This window comes from Cnephaeus nilssonii (assembly GCF_951640355.1).
Source record: "Cnephaeus nilssonii genome assembly, chromosome: 7".
NCBI classification, from domain to species: Eukaryota; Metazoa; Chordata; class Mammalia; order Chiroptera; family Vespertilionidae; genus Cnephaeus; species Cnephaeus nilssonii.
The window spans coordinates 86,180,143-86,208,078 of record NC_137078.1 but is presented as its reverse complement, the minus strand read 5'-3'; the positions used below and the strand labels follow the sequence as shown (position 1 = coordinate 86,208,078).

General features: G+C 36.5%; 1 protein-coding gene and 2 pseudogenes across 3 annotated transcripts in view; 2 read left to right on the top strand and 1 right to left on the bottom strand.

The window, feature by feature from the left end:
* The window catches only part of EYA3 (EYA transcriptional coactivator and phosphatase 3), a 98,234-nt gene extending 70,710 nt beyond the window's left edge, over positions 1-27,524 (bottom strand). Inside the window, exon 1 of the mRNA XM_079776527.1 lies at positions 27,413-27,524. The gene's annotated coding sequence lies outside the window, so the exon portion shown is untranslated. The remainder of the gene's footprint in view (positions 1-27,412) is intronic.
* Positions 571-1,125, top strand: LOC307103447 (ribosomal protein eL42-like; annotated as a pseudogene). Its single transcript has one exon. The product of its transcript is annotated as a ribosomal protein eL42-like (transcript).
* Positions 1,753-3,443, top strand: LOC307103446 (large ribosomal subunit protein eL15-like; annotated as a pseudogene). Its single transcript has one exon. The product of its transcript is annotated as a large ribosomal subunit protein eL15-like (transcript).
* Positions 27,525-27,936: the final 412 nt, after the last annotated feature.

Here is a 27,936-nt window from a genome sequence, read left to right as displayed (position 1 = left end):
TTCAACACTTACTGATCATCTGTTCTGTGGCAACAATGACTAACATATATATCCATCAAAAGATACAAATAGTTTTCAAGATCAAATCAGCACCTGGGGAAAAAGATTCTCCCTACTAAATAAATCCTAATATTTTAAAGATACCACTTCATACCTATTCAACTACCAAAAATAAATCTAAACAACAAAACCTAGAGTTATCTGGACTCCAAGAAAATAAGAAATATTCAGGCACAGCTTTAAAATTAGACTGTTCTCCAGTTAAAAAGTATAAAAGAGGTCATAAAATTGCCCATGATCTGAATAATTTTTCTTGTTCTTTTTCTCCTAAAATTAAATAGAGGAGTAAGAATCTAACTCTATTTTCAAAAGAGAAAGCTTGTTTTCACAGAAATGAAAAATTAGAAACAACCAACACATGGAGAATGGTTTACTTATGCTGTAATTATACAATTGAACATTCTATATTAAGATGAAAACTATAACCTATTTCAATACAAGTTCATTTAAAATGTAAAAAAAAAACAAAAACCCTAAGATTTTGCAATAATTATAGAATAATGGCTGAAGTATAATTTGGTAAGAATCAAAAGCACAAAGAAATACAATGCTGGATGCTTAAGGTGTGTGTAGTAAAATGTTTAGGCACATCACTTTTTAAATGCTTCTATAAAAATGTTCAAGTATGCTTTCCCTGCTGATAGCGCTCGCAAACATGGTGAATGTTCCTAAAACCCGCCGAACTTTCTGTAAGAAGTGTGGCAAGCATCAACCCCACAAAGTGACACCGTACAAGAAGGGCAAGGATTCTCTGTATGCGCAGGGAAGGCGGCGTTATGACAGGAAGCAAAGTGGCTATGGTGGGCAGACTAAGCCTATTTTCTGAAAAAAGGCTAAAACTACAAAGAAGATTGTACTGAGGCTTGAATGCGTTGAGTCTAACTGCAGATCTAAGAGAATGCTGGCTATTAAGAGATGTAAGCATTTTGAACTGGGAGGAGATAAGAAGAGAAAGGGTCAAGTGATCCAGTTCTAAGCATCATATTTTGTTTTATTATATGACAATAAAATCTTGATATGTTCACTTAAAAAAAAAGTTCAAGTATTAAGCTAAAATTAGACACAAATTCCACATTCTGGTTCATCCATTTTCCTCAGGAAAAACTTCAACTTTGAGGGAAAAGCAATTTAAATAGTAATGATCCTCCCTTACCCCCAAATCTTAAAAGAAGTCCATGATGACACTACTGACAGAAAGACTCATTTGATTTTCTTGCTCTGTCATCTCTTTCATAAGAAGTCAAGTTAGACACTGCACACAAACCCAGGGTTGCTTCATTTTATGGTTCTGAGTAAAAGCTTTCAACTTCCAACAGTTAAAAGAATTTGGTATCAGAAGACATTTCGCATTTGATTTTCCTCTTCTGGACAGAAAATAGTCACTCTGTGAATGGAAGAAAATTTATAACAAATGATGCTACAAGGAATATAGATTAAATTGTTAGAGGTAATCCTTATTTTAGGGTTGAATAAACTAAACCGAAGATGTGAAGGCAGTGCTTCATGATATCTGTAAGTAGCAGAACCAGTAGTGGAACCCAAGATTCTGAACTCCCTTGTCTTACTTCCCTTCACGTAGAATTGAGCATAAAACCTTCCCTTTTAAAATTGCATTCCTAGGAGGAGTCCAGAGGACTGTTGGAGAGAGAGGCTCTTCCTTTCCGTCTGGCCGCTGCCATCAGGTAAACCAAGATGGGCGCTTACAAGTACATCCAGGAGCTATGGAGGAAGCAGCAGTCCGATGTAATGCGCTTCCTTCTCAGGGTGCGCTGGTGGTACAGGCCTCCTCCCCCCCCCCCCCCAACCCCCCCACCCCACCTCCGACAGAGCGCGCAGGCTGGGCTACAAGGCCAAATAAGGTTATGTCATATATCGGATTCGGATTCGTGTGGGCCGTGCTGGCCGCAAGCGCCCTGTTCCTAAGGGTGCGACCTATGGCAAGCCTGTCCATCACGGTGTTAACCAGCTGAAGTTTGCTGCAAGTCTGCAGTCTGTTGCCAAAGAGCGAGTTGGACGCCACTGTAGGGCTCTGAGAGTCCTGAATTCTTACTGGATTGGTGAAGATTCCACGTACAAATTCTTCGAGGTTATCCTCATTGATCCATCCCATAAGGCTATCAGAAGAAATCCTGACATCCAATGGATCACCCCAACAGCCCACAAGCACAGGGAGATGCGAGGGCTGACATCTGCAGGCCGCAAGAGCCCTGGCCTCGGGAAGGGCCACAAGTTCCACCACACTATTGGTGGTCCTCGCTGCGCAGCTTGGAGAAGGCACAATACTCTCCAGCTCCACCCTTACCGCTAATATAAGTAATGTTTGTAAGAGTCTTACCTAATAAACAATTTAGGACAGTCATGCCTGCTTAAAAGTGTTAATTTGTTAAAACTAGTCTGCAGATTGTCCCATGAATGCATTGTCACATTATAAAAGTTATAGGGCAATAATGTTTGAAGACTGTAAGTCATGGTGTGTCTCGTTACTCAAGATAGACACTTTTGTCTTGGCTTTATGTCAGTGATTTTCAACCTTTTTCATCTCACGGCACACATAAATTACAAAATTCTGCAGCACACCAAAAAGTACTGTTTTTGTCAATCTGACCAAAAAATAGGTATTTTGATCCATTATTTTTTAATTTGACAATCTAAGGGGGCTAGAGGTCAGTGTCCCTGACTAGTCAGGTATTGCATGTTTTAAAAAATTGTGTCCCAACACTGTGCCACAGTATACTGATTGAAAATCGCTGCTTTATCTTATTAGGGAGTTTTCTATGTCAGTGTTTTGTATCATAGGTGTACAATTCTGTGAAAGAGTGCAAAACTAGCCAGGAGATGTGTTGGTGCATGTGATGAAACCTACAGCTTTATTGGGGTAATGCAATGCTCTCTGCTTGTTTGTTTACTCTCAAGGGGCTGTTTTCTGGAGTCTGAATTTTGCTTGGGAATATGAAAGATAACCTAATCCATTCTCATGGTCCTATGCAAAAAAATGAAAGTAGGGGGTTTATATTTTTAAGATTAACTCAATATAACTGCTGCTTCTAAAAGAAGAAAAGTTTAAAGAATGCCACCATTTTTTAGAATTGAATGATCCTGTTGAAAGAGGGTTCTTAAAATTAAACATCCTAGTTTACCTTAAAAAAAAATGCATTCCTAATATTACGTTAGGCTATTTATTCCCCTTCCTTCATTAATTCTTCAACTATTCTGTTATATTACTTTGACTTTGTGGTATAGTAACATGCTCTTAAACTTAAAACTTCTTTTTAAATGTGTTATCTGGCACTTTAAGACTTCCTAAAAATCCTAAAATAAGATTATTTTTATGCTACTTTTTAACTTCCTGTACAGTCTAACAAAAATAACAATTTGCTTTCTCTTTACAACCATAAGTCTTTAATTTCTAATGTACAGGCTTTGATCTACTGTTAATGAAACAGGTTATTTTAATCACAAAATATATGAAAATAAATTTTTACTATTTCTAGTCAGAGATAAAAGCATATTTTAGAAAAACAAAGTATCTCCCAACCTACTAAAACTTCAAAGTTATTAGAGAAAGATTTTCCTGCTTCATTACTAGTTAATAATTAAGAATTTTTCAAAACGACTTACTCCTCTGACCTTTACTGTGGTCTCTATATCTGGCAGCTAATTCTGCTAAAATTAATTTTCTCTTGTTTCTAAGATTCTGTGGAATCTTGATCCTAAACTGCACAATGGCAGAGCCCACCTTCTTTTTAGTATCTGATAGCACATGGCGCGCATTCAATAAATATTCATTCAAACAATTTCCAGGCTCTTGATTCCTCTAAATATTTACTTAAACTAGTTCATTAAGAATCTTCAATATATTTAGAGGCACAAAAAAATTAAAATCTTCACTTTTCTCATTTCTCACGAGGGATGCCTTAAATTACAAATTTAATTCTTTACAAGGTTTAGTTAACTGATTTGAAAAACATCATTTTGAAGTTTGTGTTATCCCCCAAAAAGCAAGAAATGATAAACTTTATTTCAAATTTTAATATTATATTTATAACAAGGGATCACAGCACTGATACTACTTACTTAGAGGTTAGAAGCCTTTATTATTTTCCCTCACTTGTTAGTAGGCTAAAGGTTTTTGTTTAGTTTTAAAATTTTACAGTTACAGTTTACATTCAATATTATTTTGTATTAGTTTTAGATGTGCAGCATAGCGGTTAGACAATCATATACTTTACAAACTATTCCCTCTGATATTTCCAGTATTCAACTGGCACCATACATAGTTATTACAATATTATTTACATATATTTTTATGCTATACTTTACATTGCCATAACTATTTTGTAACTAGCAATATGGTAGGCTAAAGTTTTAAATTAAAAAGAAAGAAAGGAAAGGAAGGAAGGGATTCACATCCTAATTCCCAGAACTGCTGATTGTTACTTTATTTAGAAAAGTGTCTTTGCAGGATTAAATTAAGGATTTTGAGATGAGATTATCCTTGATTACCTAGGTGTCGTAAGTGCCACCTCATGTCCTTACAAGAGTAAGGTGGAGGGAAAATTAACTGACACCTACAGAGAGAAGGTGATCCAAAGATGGAGGCAGAGGTTGGAGGATGTGGCCAAACACTGCCAGCAGTCACCAGAAGCTGGAAGAAGCAAGGAACAGATTCTCCCCTTAGAGGCTGTAAAGAAAGTGCAGCCTTGCCAACGCCTTGATTTCAGACTTCTGGCCTCCAGCACTGCGAGAGAATAATAAAATTCTGATGTTTCAAGCCTCCAAATTTGTGGTAATTTATTATGGCAGTCACAGGAAATTAATACAAATAGTATGGAAGATTATTTTGTTTTTCATTCGTTTTGCTATTACCTCTCTGCTTTGGTTTGTTGGCCATCTGGACACTGAAGAAATACACAAGCTGAACACAAAGGTGGGAAATGAAGAAAAATACATAAATAAGACAAAACATGATTATACATACAGCTGCAAAAATGCTTCCACACATTAATAGGGTAAAAATAAAACACTCAAACACTTACCAAATAATTGGACAGTTTGCCTAACAGAACTGTCACATAACTACAAAGTTAGCATTCTCATGCTTTTGCTCTGAGCCGAACCCTAAATTTATAGTGGAAGAAATTCCCAGCTAACATAGTAATAACACTGGCAGTCCCAGGTATTTCATGGATCGTGAGAAGCCTTACTGATCTAATAATACCTTGAGAACAAACTCAAGTACAGACAGCCCCTGACTTATGACAGTTTGACTTATTATGCTTTTTCAACTTTATGATGGTGCAAAAGCAATACACATTCGGTAGAAACCGTACTTTGAATTCTGTTCTTCTTCCAGGCTAGTAATATGTGGTACAAAACTCTCTTATGAGACTGGGTAGCAGTAGCTCCCAGTCAGGCACACAATCATGAGGGTAAAGAACCAATACTCTACAGAATAGTGTGTTGCCTGTGTTTTTGAGATATTGTGTTCTCAACACGTCTAAGGTAGGCAAGACTTAACTATGATGTTATAGGTTAGGTATATTAGTACATTTTTTACTTACGATATTATTAGAAAATATTTATTATATTTCCAACTTATGATGGGTTTATTGTGGCTGCATTGCAAGTTGAGGAGCATCTGTACTACTATTTGTAAAATAGCACTTAAAAGCAGAATACAACCACTATACTATTTGTTGTTTTGCTTAGGGGAAGAAAAAAAAAGACTGCTTAATGGAGTTAAACCTGGAAGATACACAAGTCCTCTTTTCCAGTTGATCTTAACTAACAATCTTAGGCAAACTATGCCTCAAGACTGAAACTCATATTTTTCTATTTTGAGTATTTATTTTTTATTTCTTTCATGAAGTCATTTTTTATATCTATAGATTATGCTTCTCCATTAAAGCATTTACTAAACCTTTCATTTAAAATTTTTTCATTTAAAATTACTGTGTTAAGCACTTTATCAAGAACATTATAAACAGATCATAGAATGGAAGTAGATCATCAGAAATTTTTGTTATTAGAAAAATGTCTTTTCTAACTCGGCAAACAGCTTTTTTTATGGGTATTTTTCTTTGGGGCTTTCCTTTTTGTGTGTTTTAAATAGAGCCCTAAAATCCTTTCTAAACACTAAATATTCACAGAATATCTCAAACCAGGAGAAAAATACTAAAATAGAATACAGGATAGATTATGCCAGATATTAAAGACATATTCTGAAAGAAATCATAATTATTTAGTGTGTTTTAGCTGCTATTTGTAAAAAAATTGTGTCAGTGTTGAAAAATGTCACTTAACACTAAAATGTATAGACTAAAAAGAGTAAAAATATAAAGGTTTGGCTAATTTAACAAAAAAAAAAAGTTGCTAATGCTAACTTCAAGCAAGAAAGTAAATGAGAAGAGTAAATTTTAAGAACTTACTCTTTTTCTTGCTAATGACTCTTAATTGAAACAATTTTCCCAGAGGCTTTCTGTATTATTTTCTGGTTGGTCTAAAATGAAGGGATCCAATCTACAGAGGCCAGCAGCCTCAAACTTTGGAATCTCCTCTGACTGCAACTTATAAAGGACTATATGCAAGTTAAACTCATTCACCAGAAGAATATATGACATATAAAGCATTCTGGAATAGATATGAACTGAAAAATATATTCTTGCAATAAAAATATATTCTTGCAAGACTAGTAGTGGTATCTTATAATTTGGTTTTGACATGTTAGAGCCAGAAATAAAAATTAAAATAAAGTTATACTAAATGCAATGTGGTATCCTGAGTTGGATCCTGGAAAAGAAAAAGGACATTAGTGGGAAAAATAGTGAAAGCTAAAGTTTGTGAAGCCTGGATTTAGTTAATAGTAATATCCCAATATTGGTTTCTTAGTTTTGACAAATGTATCAGTTATGTAAGCCCGGTTACCTGGGTGGCTCAGTTGGTTGGAATGTCGTCCTGTACACTAGAAGGTTGTGGGTTTGATTCCCAGTAGGGGCGCGTACAGGAGGCAACCTATCAATGTTTCTCTCTCACATTGATATCTCTCCTCTTCCTCTCTCTAAATATATATCCTGGGGTGAGGATTTAAAAACACACAAAAAACATTAACAAGAGGGGAAACTGGGTAAGGGGTACATGGAAACTCTCTGTACTATCTCTGAAACACTTCTGAAAATCTATTTCAGAATATTATTATATGAGCAGCACTGTTTTCTTTAAAAAATATTTAAATGGCTTATAGGCATAATACCAAAAGGGTGCAAAAATGTGTTAAACTTGCTTTATGAAACGTTCTAAATTTGTGATCACATTTTTATAGTCAATCATTCCAAATGCACTAAATAGGAGCTTATTATGTAATGAGGCAAATCAGTATAAGGGAAAGAGATGGGATTCAGAGTCAAAAGCATTTAGCTCTATTACCTACTAGCTATAAAACCTTGGGCAAGTCCGTTTTAGTTTCTCTTGTAAATATAGATTTTATTTATTTTTAAAATATATTTTTATTGATTTCAGAGAGCGAGGGAGAGATAGAAACATCGATGATGAGAATCACTGATGGGCTGCCTCCTGCATGTCCCCTACTGGGGATCAAGCCCACAACTCAGGCATGTGCCCTTGATTGGAACTGAATCCAGGACCCTTTAGTCCGCAGGTCGACACTCTATCCACTGAGCCAAACCAGGTAGGGCTAGATTCATTTTACTTTATTTTAATTCAATTATTGAATACTTAGGAAAAGAGTCTAGTACCATGCACAGTGCCTAGCACATAGTAGAGGTATCCTAAAAATATTAGTCCCCTTTGCACTCATAAGTGTCTTACTAAGCACTGGGAATGGAAGAATAAATCAGGTCCATTTCCACAAGGCATCAATCTCCCAATCTATAAAATGGGGGCAAAACAGTATCTATCTCACAAAGCTGTTGGGAGAATTAAATATGTTAATAAATGTAAAGAGTTTATGATAGCTACCCTGATACATAATAAGTGTTAGGTGTTATTTGACTGATCCACCAAATACTTTACCACTTGTCCTAATGCCATTTACTAAATCTTGCCATTTTCTCTAATGACTTGAAATGCCAATTTTATAATGCATAAATCCATATATATATATATATATATATATATATATATATATATATATGAAATTTCTAGACTTTGTTACCAGTCTATTTGTTTTACAGTCTATTTGGTACTTCCTCAGAAACCAACGTGAAATATTATAATTTCCTAACATACCGTAGAGGGCTTTTTTTTTCCTTCATGTGTTTCAATACTTGAAAGGCTAGCCTCTCTTCTTCCTTTTCCTTTCTCACATTTTATGCTTTCCAAATGAACTTCACAGTAATGTTATCAAGTTTTTAAAAAAATTAATGACATTTTAAGCAACAAACAGACTTTCAAATTACAGGGGGAAAGTTAGGGAGAGGGGGGGTAGATAAGAAATCAAACGAAGGACTTGTATGCATGCATATAAGCATAAACAATGGACGGAAAACTCTGGGGGGTGAGGGCATGTGTGGGTGTGGGGTGGGGGGGTAATGGTAAGATATGTACACATATAATACCTCAATTAAAAAAAATAAAAAAAAATAAAAAATTAATGACATTTTAATTTAAATTGCATTAAGTACATAAAATAATTTAGGGAAAACCAATAAGTTTACAATATTGAGCTCTCCTAAGAGCACAGCATTTCCAGTTAATCTTTTTAAAATGTCTCTTAGTAGAGCCTCTCCATTTACTTATGTTGGTATTTTATCTTTTTGTTTCTTAGATTTTTCAATATATTTTCTAAAGAAGTTGCTTTTTATATGCAGGAAAGCTGTTGATACTGGTACATTAATTTTGTAAAGAGCCAAGTTACCAAAGTCTCTTATTGTTTCCAACAACGAGAACAGTAAAATGGTTGATTCTTGAGTTTCATGCATACATTGGCCCCTGCTGCACAAAAATTTTGCTTCCTCTCTCCCCAATATTAATTTTGCTTCCTCTCTCCCCAATATTAACCTCCACTATAATATTATGTAACAGTGCTAAATGTTAGGCATCCTTTTCTTGTTCCTTATGTTAATGAGAATACTTCTAGCATACCACTCACTAAGCATGACAATGGTTTTGGTTTGAAATAAGATTTTCTTAATCATGTGAAATAAGAATTCATCAATTTTAATTATAGAGAATGCTTATCAGGAATTGATATTAATTAGGTCAAATGCTTTTTTGGCATCAAAAAATGATCATGTGGTTTTCTCTCACCTATTAATAGAACATCTATATAGATTTTCTAATATTGAACCACATATGCATTTATTTCAGAGCTGAAACCCTGGGGCTGAAGATTATTTTCATGTACTGTTGAATTGAAGCTATATTAATTTTTGTAAAATTTTTTCATATTTTCCTGTTTCATGCTGCCTAGAAAGTTTGGAATCAATATTTCATTAGCTTTCTTAAAAGAACTGTAAACTTTTTTTCTTTATCCATGCTCAACCAGTGTGCCGCAAGAATTTTTAAAACATGTAATACCTGATTAGTAAAGGGCATTGACCCCTTTTACCTTATATTGTAAAATTAGAAAACGAAAACAGCCAATACAATAATAGCTGTCCAATGTGAATGAATCAAAATTATACCTATTTTTGCTCTGGCTTGGTAGCTCAGTTGATTATCATCTTGATACACCAAGGTTGTGGGTTTGATCCCTGGTTAGCGAACATACAAGAATCAACCAATGAATGCATAAATAAGTGGAACAACAAGTCGATATTTCTCTCTCTCTCTCAAAAATTAATTTAACAAAATAAATTATTTTTGTCAGATTGGCAAAAAATATAATACATTTTTGGTATGCCAGAGAATTTTAGTAATTACTGCCATGAGATGAAAAAGGCTAAAAATCACTGCTCTAGAAGAGCCAATAAGTATCTCTTCCTTGGGTATTTGAAATAGCATACCTATGAAAATATCTGGATCTCAAGGTTTTTGTGGAGCAGTCCTTAAGACAACTTTAATTTATTCAATGTTATCAGTCTATTAAATTTCTTTCTTCTGGGATCAAATCTGTTAATGTTTTTCTAAAATAGCCACTTCATGCTTGAGAAAATAACCATTATTAAAGGGGATAACCAAGTCATTGAAATTACCAATCACATTTTTAGTATGACCACATATGCCTGTAGAAATAAACACCAAGATCAATTAATGCATATTTTAAAACTTCACAGCAACTATAAAGATTTATTTACTCATACCACCCCAAATAAAATTTTAGCAAATAATTTCTCCATCTTATGACTGGGCCTAAGTAATTTTTTAAATGTGTGGCTTAACTTTAATAAAATAGTGTCATGGGAATAAGAGATAGTAATGAATAGAACCTGAAAATCTAAAAAATAAAAATAAAAATAAATAAATAAAATAAAATAGCCGCTTCATCCAGATTGTCAAAATTATTTGTATAGTATGTGGTTATTTCATTCTCTTCTTTTGAATGCCGAATTCTACCACATAACTTCCCAAACTTCATCCCAATCAGTTTACTCTCAACCACCTTCCTATTGATCAAAATCAGGAATCAGAACATTGTGTTCAAGAGAGCTGACAATGCACACCCATTTATATTCCCTCTCCACAGAAATCCACTCTATAAAAATAATAAAGGAATAGAATAAATACACAATTACAAAGAAAATAAAAACGGTGTTTGCAAGGGGCAAAAGACAACAGATTTTCAGAAGACAGAAAGTGAATAGAGGTTGATATCTGAGTCATTCACTTATTCATTATTTCAAAAAATATTTTATGTACTAGGCATTATTCTAAGCACTGGAGATAAAGCCCTGTGCAAAAAGACAAAGTCCCTGCTCTCATTGCGTGGATATTCTAATCAGAGGGAAGAGACAGATAACCATGAGCTTTTTAGGCAGTGGTAAGAAAAATGAAATAGGATAGGGAAATAAAGAATCTTAATTCTGCAGTCTGGATTCTTTGTCACATGTGGCCGCTGAAGTCTCTGCTATTAGTATTAATGATGAGCTATTGATTAGACAGGTTTCCTAAGAAAATCTTCCAGTCTAGACTGCTGGGCTCTGTATGTATAACAGGGCACATATTTAACACTCAGCCAGTCAATTTACAAATCTGCCTTAGTCTTCACTACCTACTTGCACAGAACCTAAAGATGACAGCTTAGGGCCTTCTCAGGTCTTTCCTAAACATGCACACAGCCCCACGCATATGCACAACCTTTTAGATTTCCCAGAAATATAGCAGAGCTTCACAAATCCCCTTATGGCTATCTCATTCCTCAGCTTTTCCTTTTAAGCTTTTTGGTTAGCCTGGTGTTTGTCCCAACTGTTATTCACTATCACAGGCAGCCGAGATGTTCAACAACTGCCTCTAACTGTTTCCAGTGAATACCCTGACGGGGAAAAGGCTATTTGTACAGGAAGAGCTCCACATCAGGTCAAATACAGACAATCTTGTGAATGTCTTTCAAGGAACCACCAAACAGGTCAAGTAATGACAATTCTCTGGGAATGGGGCTTTGAAGGAGTTCCAATCTTGTTCTGCCCCTTCCAGTGGCTTCTGGAGGCTGCTAGTTTTCACCATGATTGGGGGCAGTTGGTTTTCAAGGCTATTGTGGAGCTGGAGAGAGGGGAATAGAAACAAAGCAAGTTAAAATTATACAAAGTATACTGTTTTTGCTGAAATTCAGCCATTTTTCTTGAATAAATGTTCCCAGATTGCTGCAAGCCTTTGGTTAATTCTCATAGTTCTGGAAAAAGTTGTTCTATTTTTGTAAGTGTTCTCATTGCTCTTAGGAGAAAGTTTTCAGAGGTTCTTTCTCTGCCATCATTGTTGACATCCTCTGCATTTGACTTGAGAAACTCCCTCAGCTCAATCTTCATACTTATTAATTTGCTATTCAGTCTCTTTTTCATCTTTAAAATTTCAATATTTACATTTCTTATTTCTTCTGAAATTACTGATAATGCTTATCTTTAAAATTTCCTCCAATTTATACTATTCACTATTGCCTTAGTTTTAGGTGCATTTGGTATCTCTCATAGTATTAATTTTTCTCCAAAGACTAATTAATCTAGGTTATTAGTTCATATTTGCATTTTGGAAGTTTCAATTAAACAGTTTTTCTTCAGAGTGGATGAGAATCTTTGTTCATCCACTGTTATATGCAGGTTCTAGTTATATATACCCATTTCCAGTGCCTATAGAAGAGGGGTGAATTATGCTGTTAGGCAGTATCTGCAGTTAACTGGCTTTCTGGATATGAATCCCTATTTGTTCTGAACATCATATAAATTATTAGGGATATATCTGGTCTCTATGCCAGGCTTCTGACTTCAGAGAGAGTAGCTATCAGAGTATTACTCCAGAAAGAAACACTGGAGTTAGAAACTCACTTTGCTTTTTGCTTCCTCTGCTTTTGTAATACCAGTCTATAATTGCTTCAGTCTATTCTTGCTTCTTTCTCTAACGTCAAAATTCACTCATTCATTTATAAAATATTTATTGAGTGTCTACTATATGCCAGGCACTATTTTAGATACTGGGAATTTAGTAATGAACAAAATCCCCAGTTTCAAGGAAACTTATATTCTAGTAGAAAGATAAACAGATACATAAGGTAATAATTTCACAAAGTAACCCATGAAAAATATGGTTAACCATATGAAAAATAAAACAAAGTAAAGAACAGAGAGTAACTACAGCAGGAGTAGGGAACCTTTCTTCTGCCAAGGGCCATTTGGATATTTATAACATCATTCGCGAGCCATACAGAATTATCAACTTAAAAATTAGCCTACTATATTTGGTCAAACATTTAATTAATTCACCCCCAATGCCTTGGCAGGGCCAGACCAAATGATTTTGTGGGCCACCTTATATGGCCCAGGCCAGCCTTTCCACACCCCTGGACTACAGGGAAGCTATTTTATTTTATTGGGTTAATCCTCACACGAGGATATTTTTCTATTGATTTTTAGGGAGAGTGGAAGAGAGAGGAAGACAGAGAGAAACATAAATGTAAGAGAAACACATCGATTGGTTGTCTCCTGCACGTGCCCAACCAAAGTACATGCCCTTGACTGGAATCGAGCCTGGGACCCTTCAGTCCGCAGGCTGACACTCTACCCACTAAGCCAAACCTGCTAGGGCTATTTTACTTGATTTTTAAAATTTATTTTTATTGATTTCAGAGAGGAAGGGAGAGGGAGAAAGGGATAGAAATAGAAACATCAATGATGATACTCACTGACTGGCTGCCTCCTACACACCCCCTAATGAGGATCGAGCCTGCAGCCTGGGCATGTGCCCTGACCAGGAATCCAACTGTGACCTCCTGATTCATAGGTGGATGCTCAACCACTGAGCCACACTGGCCAAACCAGGAAAGCTATTTTAGATAAGGTGATTTTTCCCTGATGTGGTAACATTTCATCAGAGATCTGAATAATGAAAAAGAAAGAGCTATAAGAAGATATGAAGATCTAGCCAGCGTGGTTCAGTGGTTGAGCCTCGACCTATGAACCAGGAGGTCACGGTTCAATTCCGGTCAGGGCACATGCCTGGGTTATGTGCTTGAGCCCCAGTATGGGGTTTGCAGGAGACAGCCAATCAATGAGTCTCTCTCATCATTGATGTTCCTATCTTTTTCTCCCTCTCCCTTCCTCTCTGAAGTCAATAAAAATATATTTTTAAGAAAGAGAAGATGTGAAGAAGGGCTTTCAGAAGGAATAAGTGTGAAGAAACTGAAAGGATAACATCTAGGCATGTCTGAAAGGCCTCAGAAGTAGGTAAAGGGCCAGATCACACAACCTTGTAAAATACAACAGAGTTTAGGAAGGCAATGGGTGCTTCAGGCAAGAGAATGACATAATCTGATTTACATACACTAAATACTAAGGGGAGAATAGACTATAAGGAAATATATGCCCTCTCCAGGCAGATGGTTCAATGTTTGGAAAACTTTTCTCTGGGCTTTATCTAGGGGACACACACCAGAAGATCAAAATTGAGAGCAAGGGTCAGGAAACTTGATGAATAGGCACCCTTCCATTCTTCATTTTTGTTTACTTAGAGTCTAGTACAGTGGTCGGCAAACTCTTTAGTCAACAGAGCCAAATATCAACAGTACAACGATTGAAATTTCTTTTGAGAGCCAAATTTTTTAAACTTAAACTTCTTCTAATGCCACTTCTTCAAAATAGACTCACCCAGGCCGTGGTATTTTGTGGAAGAGCCACACTCAAGGGGCCAAAGAGCCGCATGTGGCTCGCGAGCCGCAGTTTGCCGACCACGGGTCTAGTACATTCTGAAACTTCTACACATACTTTCAGCTGTGATTTCTACTCTTAGTTTCTCTACTGATGCAATGTTTCTTATCTTTCAGAAATTCACCAAAATCTCATCAGTTGGTGGCAACCATTTTTTATTTGCCACCTTTTAAAAAACATCTAACATATCTGCTAACATATTAACTTAGATTCCTGCTAAAATAAACACAAATATCCAGCAGATCTACATTCAGCAGACATCCCTTAAGGCTTTTTTAGAAGGACTTTAAGAGAACCTTTTAGCTCTCATAATTCAGACAACAGCACAAATCACATTTCTGTGGCCAAAAAATATTGCAACCAACTATACCTTCCCTGATGGATTTTCTGCAGACAGGCAAAAACCATCACCATGCTGGACAACTCCTTCCATATAAATAAATAGCTTAGCCAACTGACTCTGGTAAAGCTGATGAATTCTTCTAGCTTCTTTATTTGGGAGGCATGACTGATAACATATCATGGTACTGTCAGCTGTAGGAATATTTATAGTAACTTTACACTTAACACATTGTGGACCAGTAGTTTTATTGCTAGCTTTACCCAGTGGCCAGATAAGTTTCTATTGAACGAGTACAAATAATGTTTTTACATAAATGTTAAATGCACGCTTTAAAATTAAATACCCATTGCATTTTGGAATTATTTATTACATGTTCTTACAAGCTAATATCTTTTTAGAGTATGATATTTTGTAAAACACTGCGTAATATGAAGCAAGAATTCTCGTGATCCGTCCGTAATGTGTTAACAGAACACTATCAGCATTTACTGAGAAAAAATATTTGAAAATACACTTAGGCTGTACCAAATTTTTAATGGGAAAAATATTTTATCCAGAACAGATTCTCTAAAGAATTGTTTTTACAGTTTCTAATATTACTTCTTGAAAAATCATCCTTTCAAGTTGTCTAGTAAAACAATCTTTAATAAAAAATTAACACAAACTTTTCCCCATAAACTTTCTTTAAAATAAGAAGATGTGTTCCACAGGAAAAATTCCAAAACCACAGTAAAAAGTATTGAGAAGAAAGGAGTTAACCTGAATTAAATGTGTCAAAGTAAGCTTAATATAATAATCCAACAGTTCTACTACATTCCTTCCAACCCTCCTTGGATGGACCTCTCTTTTGTTTTTAACTTGTCAGTTAACAAAGCTTGAGAATTTCTCTAATGTGTGAAGATCCAGACTCCAGAGAACTCACAGCCTCCAAAACTTTATCTTCAGTTTCCTTTAATCTGTGAAGTGAACATTTCTACAAGAAGCACAATATTTTCTGTAGGTGCTATTGATACCACTGTAATAAACCCAGTCATGAATTAACTGGATAGGAGGAGCAAAGGGAAAACCAAATAGACGCATGCCTACTTGTCTGTCAGTCACACCTGGGAACAGGACATTGGCCAGAGTAGGCGTGGCCACTGCAAGGGCGGGAATATTTGTGATACTTAATCTCCTTCACAAAGGAGTTCCCTCTCTCTTGCACTCTTTTGCATTAGGCTCCTGGCTCTCTTATTGCACGGGGCACACTCCCATACATTCGCCCACACAAAGGACTGATGGACTGTGACTAATCTGATGCTACACCAGACCCAGCACCACCACGGAATACAAACTCTGGACACTGGCTTTGCTTCTAGCTCTGCTGAATCCTCAGCTGCACCTCTTTCAGGACTGGTTTAAGGGAAATGAAACTTTGCAAACTGAAGGATATAATTCCACACAAAGCTTTCTAATACATCTCATCCTCCTGTGGGGGCCTCCGGAAATTCTTATTCTACCAATACCCCAAGAACCCCACTCTCACTAGCAACAGAGAAAGGCCATCCATGCATTTCTCCAATAACACTATTGCCTGACATTCGGTATACTTCAATCTGAATATTCTAGAAATTCATTGCTTCCAGTAATATAGAAAGATTTGTACTCTATTTCATCCACATATCACATTCTATATATCAAAATTCTATGTATCATTCTATATATCTATATATCAATGAGTTCTCCAGAGTAATCTGGATAAAATTTACTATATACTATACTAATAGAAATAAATCTTTTGAAATGTCTTTAGCTGTGAGAAAAACTATAAAATCTAGGTTTGCCCTGGCCAAGTGGCTCAATTGCTTGGAGCGTTGCCCCATACACCAAAAAAGTTGTGGGTTCGATTCCCGGTCGGGCCATGTATAGGAGGCAACAGATCCATGTTTTTCTCACATGGATGTTTCTCTCTCTCTCTCAAATCAATAAACATATCCTCAGGTGAGGATAAAAAGAAAATAGGTTCAATTTGTTAAATCTTTTATTTCTCCGAACTTATTTACTCGTTCAAAAATCCACCACCCATAATTTCAGTGCTGTCATTTCAACACAGAGAGTGAAGAATAATTAAGTAAAATTTAACACTTGTTATTTTACCCTTTTCAACATAATTCCTCTCTGTAAGAGGCAGGTTTGGCAAGCTTGAAGCAATAACTCTGGAGCCAGACTACTTAAATTCAAATCCCAGCTCTGACGCTGATGAGTGGTATGGAAACGTAGACAAATTATATAACTTTCCTGGGACTCGGGTGCTTCAGAAGTAAGATGGGAAAATAGTAATGTCTTTCTCGTAAGCCTGTTATAAGGTTTAAATAAGTTACTATCTGTAAAGCTTAGAATATGCAGACATAACTACTTGCTAAAGAAAAACAAAATATTTAAGTATCTTAAACATAAGATAGACTCAAGAAAGAAACCTGGTCTTGAGTAAAAGTCAATTCATTAACTGGTTCTTCTTAGGTTTTCAAAGGGCAAAATATTAAAATTATTAAGGGTAAGGTCCAAATAACAAGAGATTTCTATGAGATTTCTATAAGAGATTAAAACAAGTTGGGCCTGTAGCCCTGATACCCTTTGTCACTGGCTTTGATTCCAAATACTCTACACAAGAACTTTCCCTACAAGTCCTCAAGGAAAGCTGTTTTCAAACTTCTGGGCAATATAACATTGACTGTCAATCATGTCCTGTTACTTAGCAAATATGCAGCATCACAGTTGTACTTTTTTTGGAGATCCAACTGTATGAGCTACTAATAGTTAACGTTTATGGAATGTTTTTTATGGATCAGGCACTGTTCCGAGTACCTTACATATATCAACTAATTTATTCCTCTCAATAATTTTATAAGATAGGTACACTTTAATATTATCAGCATTTCCACAGATGCGAAAACTAAAGTACAGAGAGTAACTTGCCCAAGGTTATACAACTAGTAAGTCACCAACCGAAGCCCAGGCAGCCTAGTTTCAAAGCCTGAGGTCTCAAACTACGGACAGGACTGATGATTTTAAAAAGTTGACCAAGCCTAAAAATGTATGCCATGCCATGCTACAGTAGCCAATAGCCAGAATTCACAAGCAGAGTAATGAGAAGATACTAAGGAGGCAAGTTTTCTTCTCTATCCTTTCTCATTCTCATTCTTCTCCTAAGTTTTCCAAGTAAATATGAGTTAGTACAAGTGAAATGCTTTATGCAGTGCCTGACAAATAGTAAGCGCTCATTGTGTTAAGGCCCCTTGAGTGTTCTAACGCCACTTCTTCAAAATAGACTCGCCCAGGCCGAAAACCGACTTCTGCGCATGGGCCACAAAAGTTTCAATCGCACTGTACCCGCACGTGGTATTTTGTGGAAGAGCCACACTCAAGGGGCCAGAGTGCCGCATGTGGCTCGCGAGCCACGGTTTGCTGATCACTGTGCTAAGAGATAGTAATGGTAAAAATAGTAGAGAATGCCTACTGACCCTGCCTCACTCTAACTGTTCATATCTTTATCATCTTTTCCCCTTTGTTAGAACAGGAAATGAATCAGGACAATCAATAAATGCAGTCAATTGTAACAAACGCAAATTACTCTTCAATCTGTTACTTTTACCTGATCACATATGCAGAAGCAAACTACTCCACTCCCCACTTCTCTTTTCTTGACTTACAACGACTGGATTGGGGCCAGAAGAAAGTAGAATAAAGCAGCTTTGTAACCTTTTGACTAGTTGCCAAAAGCATAAGCAAAGTTTGTGAAAAACAACTTAATCAACCAAAACTTAGATTGTTAGATGGAATCTAGCAAAGAATTCTAATGAGAGAAGCTCTGTATATGACTGAGCATTTTCAACCTCATGATTATGTATTATTGCAGTTTTAAAAATGATGTGCCTAGACAAAGTAAAGAACAGAAATGACAACAATAATAATCAGAGCAACAATGTCTCCCTCTTTCAGTTGTTCTGCACAATTATTTAGGTTAAAAGCTTAACAGAATCAAGATACATTTCAGAGGAAGAAACTAGCAAACCAAAACACTTTCAATTCCAAAAAGACAATATTGGAAAAAAATTTAGCAGTCACTAGGATATTGCAAATTGCAGGTACAACACATTAATAGGTTGTATCAACTTAATGGAGACCAAAAATTTGTTTCGAATGAAATACAAGAAAACAAAATAAAATAGAAAATATTACTATGTATCACCAATAGTAAAGATAAATATTGTTTAATGAAACTTGTTTCAATTTTAAATATTAATATGTACATTCATGTGTATAAATACTGGACAACAACGAAAATGAGTCTTATAGTGTGTTGCGGTGAAAAAAGTTTGAGAGCCACTTTAGCAAAGGATAAAAAACTGGCCAGTCGAAAAGGAGGAAAATATGTACTTCAAACTACATAGGAAATAACATTTTCTGTTTTAGTGGTTCTCTAAATTATAGCTTTTTTAAAGGCAAGTCTTTGGAAAAGAACAACAAAAAAAGGAAACCATTTGGGTAAAAATCAATAGTCTAACAGAGTTATTTATCCAATTAAATAATTTCACAGAATGTGAGGTACCAAAACTAAATAAATCTATACTAACAAGAGATACACAGAAATGAGATAAAGCTAAGTTTTTCAGTCCACTTAGCTATTAAATGCCAAATCAATATGAGAGACGACCAATTCTCTTTGCAAAAGCTCTGGTTCTCACCCTCAAGAACACATATTCATTAGTGTTATTTCATCACTGCTTCCTAATCTATAGCAAAGACCTGGTGAACAGAAAAAGTACATTTGGAAAATTCAGTGAAGTAATAACACACTGATTACTAGGGTATTTTCTATACAACATATATGTACTATTTTTTAAATCAATAATCTTTAAATTCTGAAACAGTCTAAGAAAAAGATCATACACACATTTTGGATTATGTGTCTGTAAAAAGAAAATCTCACAAAAAAAAATTAACATCATTGTGCTAAATTAAAATTCCCTCTTATTTTGAAAAAAAAAAGGAGGAACAGATGAACCTGACCTAACTCTTTTTCAACTAGTCTGGAAACTAAGTAATAAAGTTCAATTCCATCTAAGAGCTAATCATTCTAATTTATTTCCAGAGCAACAGTGCTAATAGACTAAAACAAATTTCCTAAATTCAGTATTTGCCACATTATTAAAGTTTAGGTGAAAGAAAACTATTGAAATCTTAGAAGATAAACAGATTATCAAATCCACATAGAAAGAGTTGCTTTTGAAACAAAAATGAAATGTTTAAATCAAAGCAAACATTTGATTGACAAATATGTGATATGACAAATATGTGATACCTTAATCAATAAAGTAATTAAAAAATAAATAAATAAATAAAATACTACTACATATTTAAAAGGGAAAACAGTAAAGATAAATTTTATGAAGCCCGTATTTCAAATATCTGTTTTTTAATATACTATAAGCAACAGAGAAAATACCCTAACATTCTAAAAACCAACAAGTAAATCATCATAGCAAAGTTTATACTTTTCAGCACCATACTTTTCCCACCAAAGAAAAAAACAAGACAAACAAAAACTATTAAAAACAAAACAAAACAGGGTACTTAATGTCTGAATTAATAAGCGGAGTTAATATATAATAATTAAAATAAGTAGTATCCCTAACCAAGTGTCACTTCTTACCAGAAATAATTATAGTTTTTCTGTTAACCAGATTCCATAATTCTCAATTGTTTTCAAAATATTTAGAAAAATGATTTCTCATCACATCTGAGTCCCAGACTCTTGCATTAAGCTGCATCTCAATTAATATAAAACCATCTCCTTCCCTTAGAAGTGAACCAATTTTTTAAAATTTGGAAATAATAAAAGTATAAAAAATATTAAGATGATGAATAATATTCTAAATTATTATTTGCATTTTTTTAATTTAAAAAAAGAATTGGCTTGTGAAAGTTCTCCATCTCTTTTCTAAAGTAAAAAAACACACACTAGTTTAATATATATTATTCTAGATATGGTAGTCCTAAAGATATTAATGTACTGAATTTTGCATAAATTTTCAAATTTGGAAATGAGAATGGAGAAAAGTTAGAAATTTGTTTTAGTCTTCTGTTTTTTTATATTTCAAATTTGTTAAATTTACATTGGAAACATTAAAATTTCAGAGTTTAAGGTTATTTTTAGTATATGTGCTGCTGAAACAAGCACCAGAGTTTAAAACTATTACATAAATTTAATATTCTACAGATCAAAGGACAGGAAAAAAAATTAACGTCAAGGAATAAGACATTTTAGTAATATAGAATACGTTTTACTTATACTGTCTATTCTTCTTCCATAAGATAATTTTTAAAAAGGGAAGGATCTGCTCCTGTTTTGCTTTCTTAGTATATGATTTTTGCCATCTAATAAACATAGGTAGTGAAGGGTTTGCAATTTGCCCTAGGCAGGCATTAATAAAAAACACACACAAAACAAACAGGTAACCCCTACTCCCTGCCCTAAGACTCTCAAGCAGAAGTAATATTTTTTGTGTTTCAGAGAAATTGGAATTTTTTCCCTTAACCTATAAAGGAAGAAATCACTAAATTAGTAGAACTTTGTACAAAAAGGTCATGAACTCTGGAGCCAGAAAGACTAAGTTTGAAATCCAGCTCCCCTGCTAACTTGCTTTGTTACTTTGGGCAAGTTATGCAACTTCTGTGTCATCATTTTCTCATTTATAAAATGAAAATAAGGATTTAAAAGTTAATATATGGAGAGATCAACCAAAGGACTTGTGTGCATGCATATGAGCCTAACCAGTGGTTAAGGACAACAGGGGGATGGGGGCATGCATGGGGAGGGGTGTGGGATGGGAATGGGGGAATGAGGACAAATATGTGATACCTTAATCAATAAAGAAATTAATTTAAAAAATAAAGTTAATATATGTAAACCACTTAGAATAGTATGACACATTGTAAGTGCTATGTAAAGCTGGCTTTTATTTTTACTGTTTATCATTACAAATTTTTATAGTTCAGTTATGAAGAAGTTTCCTAAATGAAAATTTAATTGTACCTACAAAGGACATGATTTTATATTAAGCTGTGATGCAGAGTAATGCAAAAACCTTAAACTCAAATAATCAAGAGAAATCACTGCTTTGAAAACAACAGAAAACCATAAAATCTAACTTCAAAAAATCATATACCATTGTCACTGAAAAGAAGCAACACTTTCTTAGGGTTAAACCTTTTTTAATTCTAATTATGTTCTCTCTCTCTCTCCTTTTTTTTTTTTTTTTTTTTTTTTTTTTTTTTTTTTTGCTACACCCTGGAGATGCAGGAATTCTAAGTCTTATTGTTTAATTCAGTTATCTATATATATAAAAGGCTAATATGAAAAGTGTCCCCTCAGGAGTTTGACTGGGAGACCGGGAGTTCGATCGCTTGCTATGACCTGTGATCAGAGGACAGGAATTATTACCAGAAATAATTATAGTTTTTCTGTTAACCAGATTCCATAATTCTCAATTGTTTTCAAAATAATTGAGGGGCAGTGCAGAACAAAGGAAGGCCCCAATTGGCCCTGATCGCTGGCCAGGAGTAGAGACCCTGCCCATTCACAAATTTTGTGCACTGGGCCTCTAGCATACAAATAAAACCAAAATCAGTATTTAAGTATAAATGTCAGTCCTGTATAATGTCATCTACTTCACATGAATAGTCTATTTACCCTATCTAATAAAGAGGGAATATGCAAATTGACCATCACACCATCACAAAGCTGGCAGTGCCCATAGCCACAAGACGGCGGCACCCAGTCCCCTCAGCCCCCCCGGAATCCCCCAGTCCTTGCAGCTCCGCAGGCAAGCCTTGGATGTTGGCTGCCCAGCCGCCCAGGGAGGGTCCAAGGCGCAGGCAAGCCTCGGATGGCGGCTGCCCAGCCGCCCAGGGTTGGCCAAGGCTTGTGCTGCCGGCAGTGGCAGCAGCAGAGGTGTGATGGGGGCGTCGCCTTCCCCTGATCATGGGGTCGCCTCCCACCCCTGAGGGTTCCTGGACTGTGAGAGGGGGCAGACTGGGCTGAAGGACCCCCCTCCCGCTCCAGTGCATGAATTTTCATGCACCAGGCCTCTAGTGTATTATTGTAATTGTACATAGTAGGTACCGTACTTTCCGGCGTATAAGACGACTGGGCGTATAAGATTTTCCTGGGTTAAAAAGTCGTTTTATACCCCAGAAAATACGGTATATTGGACTATATTGATGGGATTAGATATAATGGATTGGATATATTGGACTACCGTATTTTCCAGCGTATAAGACGACTTTTTAACCCAGGAAAATCTTATACACCCAGTTGTCTTATATGCCGGAAAATACGGTATCTAAAAGAAATACATGGAAAAAAATGTATTACAAAAATTACTATTTTCTAGAGTGAATAAAAAAATATATATAACTAGTTCAAATATTAACCAAGCTAAAAAGTTAAAGTGCATCATCCATCACAATCAGTAGTAAGATCTTTATAAGATTAAGTACTGACTGCCTTGGGTTGATATGCTGACTTACTGTAAGTCAGCACTACTTACACATTTCCTTTTCTGTTTTAAAATACTACTACAGTTTGGGAAGGGAACGGGGGGAGGGGGTTGATGACAAATATGTGATACCTTAATCAATAAAGTAATTAAAAAATAAATAAATAAATAAAATACTACTACATATTTAAAAGGGAAAACAGTAAAGATAAATTTTATGAAGCCCGTATTTCAAATATCTGTTTTTTAATATACTATAAACAACAGAGAAAATACCCTAATTATTTCTACATTTAATAATTAGATACTCCAGGACTTAAGTTTATGGGACCAAATAGAAATATCAACATGATGATGTGGTTGCTATTTGCTATATGTTCTCTGCCAATAAAACGTATCAATAAGTCAGTTTATAGCTTAAGCCATATATTCTGTACAAGAACATGCACTTGTATTTTTAAGTTCATCAGCAGATAGAAAGCCTACCTAATTTCTAATTTACTATGAATATAACAATTCAACTCCTTGGTATAAACCAATTTAGTGAATATATGGAAAGAATAAACTATTCTTAATATTCTGAAATATATTTTAAAGTAGCCCTACATTGCCCTAGCTGGTTTGGCTCAGTGGATAGAGCGTTGGCCTGCGGACTGAAGGGTCCTGGGTTCAATTCTGGTCAAAGGCATATGCATGGGTTGTGGGCTCGATCCCCAGTAGAGGGTGTGCAGGAGGCAGCCGATAGATGATTCTCTCGCATCATTGATATTTCTTTCTTTTTTTTAATATATTTTATTGATTTTTTACAGAGAGGAAGGGAGAGGGATAGAGAGCTAGAAACATCGATGAGAGAGAATCATCGACCAGCTGCCTCCTGCACACCCCCCACCAGGGATGTGCCCGCAGCCAATGTACATGCCCTTGACCAGAATCAAACCTGGGACCCTTCAGTCGGCAGACCGACGCTCTATCCATTGAGCCAAACCGGTTTCGGCATCATCATTGATATTTCTATCTCTCTCTCCCTCTCCCTTCCTCTCTGAAATCAATAAAAATATATATAAAAATAAAGTATCTCTACATTGAACTATTCTGTGTTGAACTAATTTGAACGATTCTTCCTTTATTTAAATCACACATTAAAGTTAAAATACCCTGTTTTCATATGCAGAACACAAAAATCTTTTAGACATTCTACCAAAAAAGAAGTTACATGAGCCTTTTGTATATAAGAAAAACAAAGAGAATGGAGCTATGAAATGGCTTAGAGTGATGGCGAACCTCTGACACGCGTGTCAGCACTAAATATTTAGTTTTGGGTTTATTAAATACAATTATATATAACAATTATACATTTATGTTATTTAAACCATAAATATCGCGAAATAATGTTTTTTCCTCAAAGTGACACACTACCCGAGTCATGCTCAGTTTTTTGGCGAAGTTTGACACACCAAGCTCAAAAGGTTGCCCATCACTGGCTTAGACAGATCACAGAGACTCATACCACAAGGTACAAATGGTAAGAATGTGGTGGAGGTGTAATTTGTTTCTTAAATTTTTAAAACTGCATTTTTCTTAAAACATACCCTAGGTTGAAGGATAAAAACAAAAACATGTAAAACAAAATACAGAAGAAAGTAAAATGACAAAAAATAATCAAACCAAATAAATAAATAAAAACTAACTGGCAGGCATAAAACTAATATGCAAAAACATATTTTAAACCCAACACTCAGGGTTATAAACTAAGACTGCCAAACTAAAGTAGAAATTTCTATAGAAAACTGACAGTGAGACCTCTCCTGAGCTTTAAAAACGCATGCCCCTGGTCCTCAAATAATGTCGCTTTGTTCTAACACTGATGAGATGCAGAGGAACTTAACTCTTTATAACAATTAGTCTATGGTAACACTGGTTCCATTCTATGTCATTTGGCTTGAAGTCACAGAACCTATCAATGGTCTTAAGCTAGGACTCACTGTGCACACCCAACTGTCTCTAGTAACTTTTGTTGTTGTTGTTTGGCAGTTTGGTAAGAGATGCAGGCTTTTCGGTCACTAGAAAGTACGAAGACCAAGGATACGAACACAACTGCTCCATGTGACGATAGCTGCTCATTTCATGTAGGGGCTTTTATGCAGAATCTGCATCATAGTGGTTTTAGAAGAAAAGAGAAAGACACTTGCTAAGACTTTCAACTTTTACTTCTGCACAACAGTTTCTTCAGAGCGTCCTTATTTGAAGGCAAAATGACTTCAGCTTTAAATTTTAAAATCTGTCATACATTTATTACCCTAAAACTTTTATTCCTATGACATAAATTTATTGAAATAAACAATTACATATTTTATTGTGCTCTCCAGGCTACAGTTTTGATGGAACTAAAACCCACTTCTCTGTGTGCATGTACAGGACTTCTTTATTTGTAAAGGGGCTTCCCTCAGCAGTTAGGTAAGTCCTGAAAGCTAACCAGAAGGGTCCTTCTCTGTGGCTTCCAGGACTAATATGGCCAAGTTCTAAAGTCCTTTACTAAAAATAGATGAAGGGAGCAGCCCAATTTTGGAATAAGCCAAGATCTATGCTATGTTCACAGATGTATATGTATCATATAGTGAGGGAGGCTTTTCTATAACTTATTAGTCAAAAGAGAAGCAGATGCTAAAAGTTGTATTTATTCTGTTCACTGAAGTACTAAGTTTTGTAACACTTTATATGATTATGGAAACTGATCACACAAAAACGTTTGCAATCAAATGCTAGACATATACCATAAAGATTGGAAAAACAAATATAAAAATTATCCAATCCTGTAAAAAATATACCTCAGATCACAAAATTTGGGAAACAGGACACTAACCATTATTAAATCCAACCCTTTCATTTTAGAGATGACTAAAAGCCTCCAGAAATTTTAAGAGATTTAAGAAAAACTTGAGTCTCAAAATGAGCAAAAGATAGTCTTAAGACTGAGAGGGGGAAAGTAAAGAGAAAAAAATAAAAGAAGAATATTCTAAGAAACAAAGTACTGTAATGTCTGGCTTAGGAAGAAACAGGAAGAAAGATAGAAAATTGCCAATACAGTGAAAATGAAGAAACAATGTATAACAGGCAAGAATAAAGACATATGCACACTGAGTTCAATGTACTCAAGAAAATGTACTTTGAAATTATTATTATTATGAACTCTTTAGCAGAAAACGTTTTAGTAACAACTTCCTAAAATGTTTGGCAATAAATCTGGGGCTAATAACGTCCCAGGAAACTCTGTCCTCTGTCATAGCAACTGTCCTGTAAGTAAAGCCCCTGCAGAAAACAGAGCTGATCCGCCCAGAACATGGCATTTTCTGCCTCAGGGGTGCGCGTCTCCATTCTCGTGGAACAGAGAACATCAAAATGACAGGCCGCCCTCACGATCTGTCAATTAACAAGGTGAGTCGAGCCCAATGGCGAGCAGTTACGTGTGCCTGCTACCTGTTCGCCGGTTCTAGAGAAAGCCCCAAGGCTGTGCTCCAGCCAGGGGCCGGGAACGCCTTTGTTGTTCCCAAACCGCGGAAGCTCCCGGAGTTCAGCCGAACCCAGTGCCTCAGGGCCAAACTGCCCCCAGGCCGGGTAAACCTGCCCGGATTGGGGGTTTACAGCACAGCCCTCTGCGAGCCGAGAAAAGGCGGGAGAACCCCAGGCACAGCACAAATGTCACCTACTAGTTCCGGGAGGGGTCAAAAGTGAGGAAAGTTGGAGGACAAGTTACCCAGCACCCTGTTTCGCAGTGGAGGAGGACGACCACAACGAGGTCGCGGGCCGTCCTGCTGGGAGGTCTCGGAGTCAGGGGTCTGGGGAGAGAGGGGCTAAACTCAGAGTATGGGGGGGAAACGAGAGGCAGTGGCGGAAGGAAGCGCTGAAGCAAAAGGCAAGAAGCCGGTGCTTGCAAAAGGTGGGCGAGGCTGAGGGAAAACAGCGAAGCGAAAGGTGCGAGAAAGGCGAAGCTGAGGTGAAAGAGGCGAGGCCAGCGAGAGGCAGAGGGCTGAGGTGAGGGAAGCACAGCAGGGACAAGGGACAGGCAGAGCGAACCGCCGCCCACAGGGACCAGAACGCTCGACCCGTCCCCCTCCAGGCAGTACTCGTCCGGCCGCCCTCAGACCCGGTCGGCAGCGCAGACTCACCCAAAGGCTGCAGGGGCCCCGCTGCAGGACATGGGGACCGGTCCAGACCCACAGGAGAACCAAGCGAGTGGAGGAAACCGCGGCGTTAGCGTGATCCGGAAGCGCATCCCTAGAAAACGGAAGTCACCGTCCAGGGTCACCTCACAATCCACACCTCGTTCCACCAGAAGCCTTTGGGCGCATGTGTCAGGCCTCACGGGGCGGGGCTGAGAAGCGTCTAGGCCCCGCCCACTGCCCCACCCACCTCCCACCTTCGCCACCGCCCCGAGCCCCGCCCCCAGCCCCGGCGAGCCCCGCCCCTGGTTACGCCTCTCTCGGTGCCTCCCAGGTACCTGGTGCTGATGGGCTAGTTTTTGCTGTGCTCAGGCTCCGGTGCCCCCGTGAAAAACACTTCAGCACTCAATTTTCTAGAAGGTCTCTTAAAATGCGTGTGATCCCTGCCTCCCTAAAGCGAGCATGAGGAGAAATGCATTTGGTAGATTTGGGAAAACCGTGGAAAAAATGTGGAAAGTTTTTGAAGACAC